At 37.0% G+C, this 14,999-nt stretch overlaps 1 long non-coding RNA gene across 2 annotated transcripts; it reads left to right on the forward strand.

The window, feature by feature from the left end:
- Positions 1–216: 216 nt before the first annotated feature.
- On the forward strand, positions 217–6,646 carry LOC114286448 (uncharacterized). Of its 2 annotated transcripts, none has more exons than XR_014358565.1 (10): positions 217–524; positions 731–877; positions 2,099–2,185; positions 2,349–2,500; positions 2,575–2,681; positions 2,787–2,948; positions 3,168–3,218; positions 5,258–5,323; positions 5,742–5,786; positions 6,262–6,646. It is a non-coding gene; the product is annotated as an uncharacterized LOC114286448 (long non-coding RNA). The 2 variants fall into 2 exon arrangements; XR_014358566.1 differs by having other exon boundaries at positions 2,575–2,652.
- The last annotated feature ends 8,353 nt before the right edge of the window (positions 6,647–14,999 follow it).

The following is a 14,999-nucleotide window of genomic DNA, read 5'->3' on the forward strand; positions in this document are numbered from 1 at the left end:
CAGGAAATGTAGGTTTTAACGGCGTTTATTTAATGACGTTTTTCTGAACGTCACTGTTTTATAATATTTAACGGCGTTTTGCAAACGTCGCCTTTTTTTAAATGAAAACGGTACCGTTTTAATGATAGGAGGCGTTCAAAAGCGCCTTCAAATCTCTAAACACTATCTCCCTAAATGGGCCGGCCGCTGACTCACTCTTCTACACCCTCTTCCTAAGCTCTCAGTCACTCAACCCTCTCCTGATCTGTGGACGGCTCGCTCGCTCTCTCTCTCTCTCTCAAATACTTCCAATAGCAGTGATTCATCTCAGAATATCAATCGATCGATATCTCAACGGATCGCTCTCTCTCAAGCTCTCTCTCAACGGATCGATCAATCGAATCTCGGTGATTCATCTCAGAATGACATCTCGGCGATTTCGATTTTGATTTCAAAGCGCTCTCTCTCGATTTAGAAGGTCTCTCTCTCGATTGCGAAGGTCTATCTGTTATGCGGAGATCAAGGCATTGAGAGAAGGCAGAAAGGTTCGGATCTACCCCTTTTCTCTCTCTATATGACTATCGTAAATCTGATTCGGTGATTCTGTTTTGTTTGTGTTGGTTCAGTGATTCTATATATATATATATATATATGTATATATATATATATATATATATATTATCACTCTCTTCTGTTTTGTTGATTTGGTTGTTGCCAAGTTTTGATTCTTTAGTGCCGAGCGTGCTGTTAGGTTTTTTATGGGGCGAATTTCGATGCATCTTCTAGAGATTTTGTGTTGTCCGAATGGAATTTACACTGCACAAGGGCTATACCTGATATTGCAGTGTGAATGGCTCATGTACAGAGGACTAGTTTTGATGAAAGGGATGTCGAGCAGGTGATGTAACTTCTCTATCTTTTTCCTTTTCTTTTCTTTCATAATTTTATTGCCAATTAGAATTTTTTTGCTTTTGTTTCCTATCTGAGGTTGCTTCCATAGCTATATGATGGGGACAGCTTTAACTATTAAATATTGTAGAAGCCATTTTCACAACTTTTTAGGAGAAGAAGCAAATGTAAAAAAATCATAAACCAATTTATTGGGCCACATTGAATCTGTTATGTCTGACACAATTTCTTTCTCAATTGGAAAAATACTACACACTCACAAGACTACAAAATCAAACAATGGAGGGGCACAATGCCCGCTCAAATATACATAGTTGCCAAAAATTTACTTCAATTTACAAATTAAGACTTTAGAAATTTTGTTCTTTCCTTTAATAACCAGAATCTGAAAGTGTGGCTTCTGTGTTGACTTGATATCCAATTGCATTGAATTTCCCATTTGAAAGTCTGCTTTAAGTGCTTTCAGTTTTCTTTTCTCTGAGAGAACTAAGATGGCTGTTGGTATCTGCAATTGATGGAAATGAGTCTTGCTGGAGTTCTTAAACATAAACAAAGAAGAAAAAAGAATAGAAGAACAAAAAAATAAAAACCAACAAGAAGTCATATGAAATATTTTTCACTTTAAGGTGCAAGTCTCCATTCCAGTTTTACATTTTGACTGCCTAGGAACAATTAAAATGCTTATGTGCCATTTTGAATTGTGAACAAGTAGTATCCTAGTTTTGAATATTAGTTACATGGTTAATTCCTTTGGCTTCCTCTTTGAGTCGAATGGTCCCTCTTCTTACATTGTAATCTATAGGCATCACTGAGAATATGATAGGAAGGCTGGCCTTTTGATCAAGTTTGCAAGTGTTCTTGCTTTGGAGTTGAGCGATTCCTCATTTTGATCGAGTATTTATTGTGTAGAGTAATCCAGCAGTGCATCAAGTGATTTTGTTGCTTGTGGTCCAGTGGTTCCTATGCTTCTATCTTTGCTTTGGCCTTAGACATGGGATGGATGCCCATGATTAAACACCATTTTTGGTGTAGGAAGCCCATGATTGGGAATTTCTTGTGATATCATGAAGTTTTTATTTATCTTCACATATGCTAATTTTCTTAATATTCTCCCTGTTTCCTCTTAGGGTACTTCAGTATGCTATATGCTTTTGCTAAATTATCCGTGAGTGATCTGATAATTTTTTCTGTATCTTATTTTTAAATGTAGTCTATTGCAGCCTTAAAGAGGGGGGCATATCTGCTAAAGTATGGACGCAGAGGGAAGCCGAAGTTCTGTCCATTCCGGCTTTCTACTGTAAGTTATTTGCATTGATATAAGTATGGATCAGGTCTACATTTCTTTCTGCATGTTTTCCAGTTACGCTGATTGCATGGTATATTATGTTTTTCAAATGTGTATCTGGTTTGTGCTGTGATAAAAATAAATATGTTTTTAAAAGTGGATAAAAGGCCTACAGGTGGGCTTTGCTTTGGGAGAAGTTATTCAGTGCTTCCAGGACATCACCGGGCGAAGGCCATGTGGTGGTCCATGCCTCTTACAGACAGACATCCCAAGCAACCTAACAGTTTCTCCCAATAAATATGCCTCTTACAGAAGGAACTCATAGAGGTATATTTTTATTTGTTTTTGTGAAAACTTATCGTTCATGTACTCAAATGCTCAAGCTCTTCTCATTGTATTAGGCAAACAAAATTTTAATGAAGAAGATTGAGGATGATCAGTTCCTAGACCTTATGACTCTGAAAACAAAATTTTCGTTGGTAAATTGTTTGTTTGTGCTTAAAAGCTTGTAAGCAATCTTCTATGTTGTGTTCTCTTTATTTTGACAATCACACTCAAATTATAGCCTTACTTTAAAATAGCAATGTGTAGTAACTGAGATGGAGATGTTCAGTTACAGCACTGCCGGTGGAGCAGCAAACCAGGGTGCTCTTGGACCGTTTGGTTTGTTGGTTCTTGCAGATGAGAGCCTTTCTGAGCAGACTCCCATTTACTTCTATGTTGCCAAAGGAGCTGAGGGCAAGTTGAAGACTTTCTTCTGTGCTGATGAATCAAGGTTTGTTACTCTTTTCATTGTGCACTTGAAACATACTCAATATTAATTAACATTTTTTGTCCTTTATTATAGTTTTATTGGTTATGAGTATTACCAAATTATATAAGTCCATCCTTATAATTTTTAATTTTTTTTGAAAATTATATTACTTGAATGGCGGGCCTTCCTACATGCGTGGCGTTATGTTTACCGAACCTAATAAACCTCTCTCTATTGAAGAGTTCCACATGCCTCGCCCCAAGGCTGGTGAAGTTCTCATCAAAACCAAGGGTAAATTTTTCTTTGACCAACTACACAAACATGTATATATATAACTGAGCATTTTATGATGTCAGTATATGTCGTGAGGTGATTTTGTAAATTCTTTAGTTGTATAACAGTGTTCAACAATGTACACACACACACACACACACACATACAGACTATATCTATAAAGTGTTTGAGTTGCAAAATCACCTCCCCATTGGAAGAACATTGTGCCAATTTGCTGGTGGCTTGCTCAGCTCAAACTCTTTGGTGCAGAAATAGTGGAATACAGTTACAGGAGAATGAAAGACCCTTAAAAAAAGAAGAAAAAAATTGACAACATCATCAAGTTTTACCGTGATAAGGGGCCTATATCTATAAATTTTAATGTGATTAATAATTTTCGGCTTCCATATTAGTAACGATGAAGTGTACGCCCTTTGCTTGGTCCACAAAGACACAGAAGAAAAGAAAATGCAAATGGATTTGTGAAATTTTAATTCAGTCTTTGTCTTAGAATAGGGAAGAAATTACAAAAGAAATCAATTTTCCTTTTTTTTTTCTCCTTTTTTTTCCCTGTCCCCTGCATTTGACACTGATTTCCTTTGGTTCTTTTCTTACTTCTGTTTCAACTTTGATTACTGTTTAAGTTTATTGATTCCTTTGTCTACTTCTCTGTTGGAATGACTAAAATATGTCATTTCCGCAGGCAAACCTGTATATATGTATAGCATGGGTGGCCTTGCTGATTTTTGTGTCGTGCCAGCACATGGTTTGTGCATTCTACCCAACACAGTGCCGTACATAGAATCTGCTATTTTGGGATGTGCAGTTTTTACCGCATATGGTCCTAAGTGTATAGAGAAGTTGCTTATTAATTCCAAATGGTTTTGTTCCATGAATATGCCATACCTTGAGTTTGGGAGATAGTTGGGATGGACCAATCAACTATTACCATTTTTTTACCTTCTATGTCATAGCAGTGAAACCAAATGTCCAACAAACCCAAATGTCCTTTCATATTCTCATCACAGTTGTCACTCCCCTCTTCCCAGTCTTCCTCAAAATGCTCTTGTTCACAGCAGAGACCATCAAGAACAAACATAGGGTTCTGTGAAGCCATAAACTTCTTTTGAGAATAAGACAATAGAGCCACTGCTCATTATCTTCAGGACCTGATGATGAAGAGAGACATGATCAACATTGGACCCATTACAACATTGGACCCATTACAACATCTGAATCTGTTTCCTCTCTCACTCTCTTTAGATCCCAGGGGAGAAGAAAGAAAGACAGACCCAGATATAGAAAGAAGGGGGAGATTTATCTGAGAAGGTTATCAAGTCTGTCCTTTTTTCTTTTTTTCTTTTTTTTGCCAAAGTTTTGTTCTCTGAAATTTATCTGAGATTTGTTCTCTGGATATTGTTCTCAAATCAAATCACTGAGTTCTACTTCAGTTACTAGCATGCCAGCAAGAGAGTACATTGTTCTGATAGTAATGGAATCCAAGGATTTAGCGAAATCAAGGACTTCATTTTTTTTTGGACTTTTTTCTTGATGATGATATTAGAAATTCTGTTTCTGACGTGGGTAATCATCAGGGATATAGAAATTACTAAAGTCACGAGAAGTTAATAGACGAAACCTATTATAGATTTCTCCCGAGTGGGAACTTAAGTAACCCCCTCAAATATCATCTAATGTTGAAGGGTTCTCTACCATTGATGTCCAATTTATAGGAGGGTAAACCATAGGAAGATTGAGTTTAATAGGAAGGAGACTTGAGTCAATTTAATGGATAATAACCCCTCTTCTTAGACTTAGAAACTGGTAATGTAAGAATTTAAAACATGTCCACTGATAGGGAAGTTGTGCCAAAAAAGGAGTGAAGTTTGCAAGTTCACTGAATGAATTTTATATGTTGCATAAATCTGGCTATCAGTCTCTTGCCCTGATATGAAAAGCTTAATTGTAGTATTTAATAAACATCTTCTGCCCTGTTGTTTCAAAAAAAACTCCCAGCATGTACTCTTTATTCCTTGAATTAATTTCTTTATGCTCAGGTTTCTTGGGAATAATAAATTAGCCGGTACCCTTCCTGCCCAAATGAGTACATCTCTCCTGAATATGTAAGTATTTCTTATATAACCATTCATAGCTTAATTTAAACACATGTAAATGGGTGTTATCAACGAATTTCTTTTGTAAGTTTTGAAGTTCATTCCTTCTTTGGTCTATAACAATTATCAAGAGATGTTTGTTTTCTAATATAGTTTCTCAAGTTTCATGATTATATATAGATTCAAAAGCATAATCAACTATTGAACTACAATGATACATCAGAGATTAATCATTTTTGCCATTTGATTTTTATCAACAGCAACATATTTTTTAGACAACCCTGCTATGTGTGCAAGAAAATCATGTAATAGGCAAGGCAACAATCCTAGTACCTTTGAAACTAAAACTGAAACTGACAGTTTCTACATTGACTTGTACCCTTGAAACTGGAACTGACATTGAGATTTGCTGGGGTGTAATATGCAGTAATTTAGTGGCCAACAACTTCACAATGGAAAGTTCAAACAACAGGTGATTGTCTCCCTGCGGTATGCTTTTGTTTTTATTACATACGATTCTGAACATTCAGTGAAACAACAACACTAAATGAAAGTTAGTTTCTTTCCCGTTAAATTGTTTTAGCATTGAACAACATGAGTTGGTTACCAGCACCTGCTTGAGCAGTCAAACATACGTGACAGTGCTGCTGAATGCAATAGTTTTTTGAACTTTTCATGATGCTGATGTGTGCTCATAAATTTATGTGAAATAATGATGATGGCACCTTTCTAGTTTTGAAGATATGGAATATTTCATTGATCATATCTGTAGCATGTATATGGAAAGACATAGTTTTTAAAATAGACAATCAAACAAATCTAGTAAAATTTTGTCAATTTATGTGGTGTTCTATGCTCGTTTCTGTGTTTGCATAACTGAGGAATTGAAAAAGGGGTTTCAACTTGAAGAAAATTTATTAGATTAATCTGGTGTTTATTGGGTGCAGGTGATCTTTGAGACATCAAGATTAGCTACAATTGTTAATGGGGTTTTAAGGAAGACTACGCAAGACATCAAGATTAGCTACAAATTGTTAATGGGGTTTCAGAATGACAATGAAGGATGGATGGGGGTTTTCCTTTGGATTCTTATTTCTCTTCTTTTTTCTTTTTTTCCTTTGATCTGATTGGGGAGTTGGGTGTTTTGGTTCACATTCTTCTTATTTTTTGTGTTAAATAGGGGGGGGGGGGGAGTGGTGAGAGAGATGAGAGTAATATTATTTTGTGGCTTTGTATACAAAGTAGTAATTAATTTTTTGGTTGAGAATTGTAAATACAATTTTTGGATATGTTATTTTGGGGGTAATATTAAAATATCATTTGTGGATATGTTATTTTGTGGGTAATGGTGATTGGTGAATGGGAAAGTGAATTAATGATGCATTTGCTATTTAAATGTAAGTTATTATTTCATGTTAGTGTTATTCATTTTTATTATATGTATTTTTTTAGTTTAATCACATAAATTAGCACAATTTCAAAAAAAAAAAAAAAGAGATATCACGGCGTTTTTTTAAAAAACGCCACTAAAACCCAAAATCTTAACGGTTCATTTTTTTAAAAAGATATGACGGCGTTTAAAAAATGTCGCTAAATATCATAATGGTGTCATGGTGTTGTCAAGTAAGACATTTAGCGGCGTTTTTAAAAACGCCGTCTATACTAATATAACGACGTTTTTAAAACGTCATGAAGTTATAGCGACGGCCGCGTCCTCGACGCTTAATGCTAAGCGTCGCAAAAAGATTTAGCGGCGTTTTTGACACTTATAGCGGCGTTTTTTAAACGCCGCTAAAAGCTGAATTTCCTGCAGTGTGAGAACGAGGCAACAATATACATTTACAAAACATCTCACTCTTGAGAACAAACATAACAATGCCAAACCTAAGGCATTCAAATAAATCTCATAATCCTCACTTTTTTTTATATACACTATTTCTCACCAACACTCAAATAAAACAACAATCCATGGAGTCATGGTGGAGTATAAGAAATTTATCTATGGGTTCCTAATTAATTTTAATTTCATATAACCATGAGTGTGATTACAACCATAAAATAAATCCATATAAAAACCCTAAAACTGGCAAACACAACTAATCAAAATAATAAAAATCAATCAACCAACTAAAAACCCTAAACCTTATATACACAACTAAACAAAATAATTAAAATCAATCAATCATCTAAAAACCCTAAACCTTACATACACAACTAATCAAAATAATTAAAATCAATCTATCATCTTTATATAAATACAAAATCAAACTAACATCAAATAAATAAAAATAAATAAATAAAAACAACGAATTAAATATAAATCAATGGAAGTGAGTTTTATACTCCCAATATTTTTTTAAAGATCAAAGAATTATTTAAAAAACCAATAGAGCCATCAAAACAAAACCCTAATCGTTTTCTTTTTTTTTTCTTTTCTCCCTTTTCCGCCATCTCTCTATTCTTTCTCAATTCTTTGATTAATTTCTCTCCCTCTCGCACTCGGCTGCTGCACACACTTTTCTCTTCCCTTTTTTTTTTTTTTTTTTGTTATGTTTTTTTTCTTCTTATTAGCATCAGCACTTATATATGCTTAACCTAACTTAGGATTATATTTTATTTTATAATACATAAAACCTATTTGACTATTATATTTATATTATAAAAAGAGAACATAAATATAATATATATAAATATAAATATGATATATATTTTATCAATATGTAAACACTACTTTTTTTTCAAATCATATAAATATATCAATATTCAAATTAATTATCCATAATTAAATAACACGTTAAATTAATTAAATACCACATTAAATTCTTATGGATCCACATAATTAATAAAGCCAAAAATAAAATAAGATAATAATAATCATAATAATAATAAATAATGACTTAAGAAAGTTAGGGTCGCTACAATATACACACCTCAAAAGAATCTCGTCCCGAGATTCGATAGGAGAGAGTACTAGGCAAAAAGTTCTGGATGCATACGCCGAACTTTCTCTTCTAACTCCCAAGTAATATCGTTTTCATCTTTGTTCCATCGCACTTTCACCAATTTCACTTTCTTGCGCCGCAACTGCTTTACATTCTGATCTAGAATAGTAATCGGTCGCACCACATACGTTAGATCATCACTAATCTTTAACACTTTTGGTGATACTACTTGGGAAGGGTCTTGTACACACTTCTGCAATAAAGATGCATGGAACACATTGTGAATCATAGCTAAAGCAGGTGGTAGAGCTAATTTGTAAGCCACATTACCAATCCTCTCAGTGATCTCATATGGTCCCACAAATCTAGGTGCCAACTTTTCACTCTTTCCAAACCTCATGACCCCCTTCATCGGCGAGACCTTCAAAAACACAAAATCTCCAACATTCAACTCAACCCCCTTACGTTTTCTATCAGCGTAACTCTTCTGACAACTCTGTGTAGTCTTAATACGTTCCTGAATAATGTTCACCTTCTCCATGGTCTCTCTCGCCAACTCTGGCCCTAACAACGGCGCATCTCCTACCTCCATCCAACATGCAGGTGATCGACATGGCCTCCTATACAAAGCCTCAAAAGGTGCCATCCCGATACTGGAGTGATAGCTATTATTATAAGCAAACTCCACCAATGGCGAGTGTTCTTCCCAACTACCACCAAGATCGAGAACACAAGCTCTCAACATATCTGTCACGACCCAAACCCACCCCTATAGGTTTAGCACCATAACCAGCCAGTAATCTGTGGATTACCAAAGGCCTCTAAACAGATTATCAAGTAATAAGGGGCTGCGGAAGCAATAATACAAAATAGACAAGGTCCAATGAGCTGTGACAACGTACATGGGACAGAACATTTTAAAACTTATTTATGTATACATAAACATGATAGTCAAGGACACCAATATTTACAAAATAATTACAGAAGTGAACTTCCCAAGATCTGACTATACAGTGCAAACACTAAGACTAGCATGAAATACAAAAACAGCCATGGCATTAAACTTCGATCGAAACCTCCCCGGGAGGCACAAAGGTTGGCTGACAAAACAGTACAGAAGGCCGTCAACTCTGGCCCTAGTCATGTGCCGGCTCACCTACATACATAATATAAACTGTGAGCGAAAGCCCAGTGAATAATAACAGAGTAAAGGGGTTATATGAATGATGCCCAGCACAAATTAGAATCCATCATTTAAATCAGAGCATAATCAGACTTCAAAATAGGAACATATTCATATACATTTTCATATTCAGATTTTGCATAAGATCATACGTGGTACACCCATTAGCTATCAGATCAGATTGGTCCAGAGACCCACATATATAGTTGGTACCAACGACCACAAAGGTCCATATCTTGCGCGCAAGTAGCCATGGTATTGTTACCCCCAGGCAAGGGCCACATGCAGATTGGCCACGGTATTGTTACCCCCGGGCGAGGGCCACATGCAGATTGGTTGCGGTATTGTTACCCCCGGGCGAGGGCCACGTGAACTAAGGGTGGCACAAATACTTTTCACAAAATTGGACATTCATTCATCATTCGTAAGATAGCATTTCAGAAAACAAATTATACCGTACCAGTCAGAAAATACATAGGTTAAACATAACTTTACAGAGTTATTACTCACAGTGGACCTTGAGACAGACAGACGGAGTAAACTTGGTCAAACAGTACGTGGCACGTGACCTACATAACACATAACAGATGCACACTTGAAACACACGATCTAATTGCACAAAACTTATTTCATGGGCCCTTAGTGTGTTTCTAATTTCCTATCCTCATTATGGGGTCTAAAACACGGCCTAGGAATGCCTAGGATGGAATGAGGATGCAAAGATGCCTTGGAAAATATTTTTCAAAACTTGCTGAAAACAGGGGTCTCGCTCGAGCGTGGTTTTCTTTGCTCGAGCGAGCTTGTCAAAACAGAGGGGTCGCTCGAGCGTAGACTCCTTCACTCGAGCGGTCTGTAAAAATGCAAAAGTACTGGTTGTTGAAATTTTACGCTTGATACCCGTTCGATGCTCGCTCGAGCGTGAGGCACAGCTCTTCGCTCGAGCGTTGGTCTCGTCGCTCAAGCGTGCATCTGTGTGCACCAAAAACCTGAGAGCTTGCAATTTACACTCGAGCCACCATTTCTTCGCTCGAGTGTAGCTCTGAACAAACGATGGTCGCTCGAGCGTGGAATTCTTCGCTCGAGCGAGGAAGCCAAATTCTGGAATTTCCAAATTTGCCTCCCAAGCTCAAACCAAGTATTCAACACCTCAAAACTCGACCTCTTGGGCCCATTTTCTGGAAAACACTTGTAAACTCATAGTATAAGGTGTTTCAAAGATCAATTTGTAAAATCAAATCCCAAGGGTAAGTCAATTGAACACAATTTCAAATAAAATCTCAAGAACAAAACTTGAATGTAACATGCAAGAATCTCCTTAAAACCAAACCCTCCAAAACATGATCAAACTTGATAATTTGATGGACAACAAGATAAATGGCTACAATCTGAGTGAAATTAATACATGCATGGAAGAAAACTTAGAATTCAAACTCAAAACATGGAAATGTATGCATGCATGCATGAATTACTACTCAATTCAACATTTAAACCAATTCTTGACTTTAATCTTCAATTTTACCATGGATCATGCAAGGCATAACTTAAATGCACAAACAAGAAGGTGATTTTCCTACCTTGGGTCTAGAATTCAAAGTCTACAAGCTCAATTTTGCAAAATCCTTCACTTCTTTCTAATTCTCCAAGTTAATCTCTTGTTGATACCAATTCCTTACCTCACTCTCTCTCCCTCCTATGTTTTTGGTCTCAAAAATGACTGAGGAAATAATGTAAAAAATGTGCTAATTGAGTCCCTAACAAGTGTATGGGAATGGCCACTCAATGGCAAGTTAGTAATTAAAGCAAATAATATAACTCAACATTATTTAATCGAGTTTAATTGTACCAAATCAAATTTTAATTAAACCTACCATAAAATCACATAAAATCTAACTAACATAAAACATTAATCAATTTCGGAATCGGGCGCTGATAAGGCTTTCAATTCGCAATTTAAAGTCAAAGATATGAACATATCATTTTATGGCAAACAGATAGAAACACATAAATAATGCAATACACATGCAAATAAATCCCAAATCCTTTCTAAATTACTGTTAAGCATAGTTAATCATGAATTAGCATTAATCGGAGGTCGGGGTCATTACAGTCTTCCCCCCTTAAAAGAGTTTGGTCCTCCAAACTCGAATTACTTTCATTCTGAATCAACATTGGGTCCAATGGGAACAACTCCGGATATCTCTTCAGCATGTCTTCCTCGGTTTCCCAAGTTGCATAGGTTCCCCCGTGATTTTGCCAATCAACTTTTACCAACGGTATTTCTTTATTTCTCAACCTTTTGATCCGGCGATTCACAATCTGGATAGGTCTTTCCTCATAAGTGTAGTCATCTTTCAAAAGTACATATGTCGGTTCGATGACGTGGAGTGGATCCCTCAAATATTCTCGAAGCATCGATACATGAAAGACGTTATGCATATGTTCCATTATTGGAGGTAAGACTACCCGATACGATACCGGATTGATCTTTTCGAGGACTTCATAAGGTCCAACATATCTTGGCGCCAATTTTCCTTTAACACCAAACCGAGTTTGACCCTTCATCGGGGTCACCTTTATAAACACATGGTCCCCAACTTCATATTCCCTATCTCTTCTTCGAACATCAGCATAGCTTTTCTGCCGGCTCTGTGCAGTTTTCAGGTGTTGCTGGATCAGTTTCACTTTCTCGGTTGTTTCTTGCACAAGTTCCGGTCCCAACAAAGGTCTATCACCTACTTCAGCCCAACATAGCGGAGATCGACACTGTCTTCCATACAAAGCTTCGTAAGGAGCCATTCCAATGCTTGAATGGTAACTGTTGTTGTACACAAATTCGGCTAATGGTAAGTAGGTCTCCCAATTCCCTTGGAAGTCTAACACACACATTCTTAGCATATCCTCCAGAGTTTGGTTCGTTCGTTCAGTTTGGCCATCTGTCTGTGGGCGATAGGCACTGCTCAGTCTCAATTCAGTCCCCAAAGCCTGTTGCAAACTCTGCCAAAATCTCGATACAAACTTTGAGTCCCTGTCAGACACAATAGATACTGGCACTCCATGCAATCTCACAATTTCAGTCATATAGATATTGGCCAATTTATCAGCATTATAAATAGTTTTGATAGGAAGAAAATGGACAGACTTAGTTAAACGGTCAACTATAACCCAGATAGAGTCCATACCTCGAGAAGAACGAGGCAATCCCACAATGAAGTCCATGGTAATGTGCTTCCATTTCCATTCCGGTATTGGGAATGGTTGTAGCAAACCAGCGGGTCGTTGATGCTCAGCTTTAACTAGTTGGCAATGTAGACATCTAGCCACAAAGTCCACAATACTCTTTTTCATTCCAGGCCACCAAAAATTCTGCTTCAAATTATGATACATCTTCGTGTTCCCCGGATGCATAGCAAACTTATTACTGTGAGCTTCGATCATAACACGTTTTCTCAAATCTCCACAATCGGGTACACAAAGACGGTTCTGAAATTTCAACACATCATTCTCAAACACAAATCTTGGCCTTGTCTTTGAATCAAATTCCTCTATGATCTTTTTCAAGTATTCATCTTCACATTGTTTTTGTTTGATCTCATCAAGAATAGCAGGTTGAGCAGAAATAGCAGATAACAGTCCATCTTGTTCTAGGTCCGTCAACAATTCCTTTCGGTTGAATAGCAAACATGACAAATTTGCACTGGATTTTCGGCTCAAGGCATCTGCTACAGTATTAGCCTTTCCCAGATGATACAAAATTTGCAAGTCATAATCCTTGATTAGTTCTAACCATCGCCTCTGTCTCATGTTCAATTCCTTTTGGGTGAAGAAATATTTCAAACTTTTATGGTCTGTATACACCTCGCAAGTTACCTAATACAAATAGTGATGCCAGATTTTCAAAGCGAACACCACAGCTGCAAACTCAAGATCATGTGTTGGGTAATTCTTGTCATGAGGTCGAAGTTGTCTAGAAGCATAGGCAATCACCCTTCCGTTTTGCATTAGTACACACCCCAAGCCTTTATAGAAAGCATCACTGTACATTTGAAACCCATCAGTACCATTAGGCAAAGTTAAGATTGGTGCAGTCACTAACCTGGTTTTCAACTCTTGGAAAGCTGCCTCTCTTTGTTCACTCCAGTCAAATGGCACATTTTTCTGAGTTAATTAAGTCAATGGTAGGGCAAGCTTAGAAAAGTCTTCCTGTAGTAACCTGCAAGTCCCAGAAAACTTCGGACTTCTGTCACATTTGTCAGTCTAGGCCAATCCACGACGGCTTCAATTTTCTGAGGGTCGACAGAAACTCCATCCTTGTTGATTAAATGTCCCAAAAATGCCACACTGTCAAGCCAGAATTCACACTTGGACAATTTAGCATACAATTTCTTTTCTCTCAAAATCTGCAAGGTGGTTCTCAAATGGTTCTCATGTTCTTCCCTGTCTTTAGAATAAATCAAAATGTCATCAATAAATACAACAATGAAATCATCCAGATATGATTTAAATACCCTATTCATAAGATCCATGAAGGCTGCAGGTGCATTGGTCATCCCAAACAACATTACTAAAAATTCATAATGTCCACATCTAGTTCGGAATGCAGTTTTCTCTACGTCCTCAGCTCTAACCTTTAATTGATGATACCCAGACCTGAGGTCAATTTTGGAAAACACTTGGGCACCCTGAAGTTGATCAAACAAGTCATCTATTCGGGGCAAAGGGTATTTGTTCTTGATAGTCACTTTATTCAGTTTCTGGTAGTCTATACACAATCTCAAAGATCCATCCTTCTTTTTGACATACAAAACTCGAGCACCCCAAGGTGAAGTACTCGGATGGATAAATTTCTTATCTAACAGTTCCTGCAGTTGGGTTTTCAATTCTCTCAATTCAAAGGTAGACATTCTATAGGGAGTCTTGGAAATAGGTTGTGTCCCCGGAAACACTTCAACAGTGAATTCAATCTCCCTATCAACTAAGTCCCCAGGTAAGTCAGTCAGAAACACATCAGGAAAGTCACAAACAACAGGGATTGTTTCTACAGTAGTACTGTTAGATGGTGCAGTCAGTACACAACACAGGTAACCCCTACATCCCTTCCTAAGGAGTTTTACAGCTTTCATAGCTGAAATCAAATACAGGGGAGGAACTACCCCATTCCCAATAAAAGTAAATTCAGGCGTTCCCGATGGTCTAAACACAACAGTTTTATTTGCACAGTCAATGGTAGCACAGTATTTAGTCAACCAGTCCATCCCCAAAATACAATCAAAATGACTAATATCTAAGGGTAATAAATCCACTTATAACACCATATCACCAATCATAATATCACACGCCGGATAAACATGAGTACACATCATAGAATCGCGAGACGGTGTGGATAGAGATAACACATATGTCATTTGTTCTAGTGGTCTAGTCAATTTTCGAGAAAAAGCATGCAATACAAAGGAATGTGTAGAACCAGAATCTATTAGTACACATGCATTTTGAGAACATACAGAGAGTGTACCTGACACCACAGTATAGGTGTTGGATACGTCACCAGGTACTAAGGCGA

The sequence above is a fragment of the Camellia sinensis genome, unplaced genomic scaffold (assembly GCF_055761805.1).
Source record: "Camellia sinensis isolate YWXY unplaced genomic scaffold, ASM5576180v1 Unanchor3, whole genome shotgun sequence".
NCBI lineage: Eukaryota > Viridiplantae > Streptophyta > Magnoliopsida > Ericales > Theaceae > Camellia > Camellia sinensis.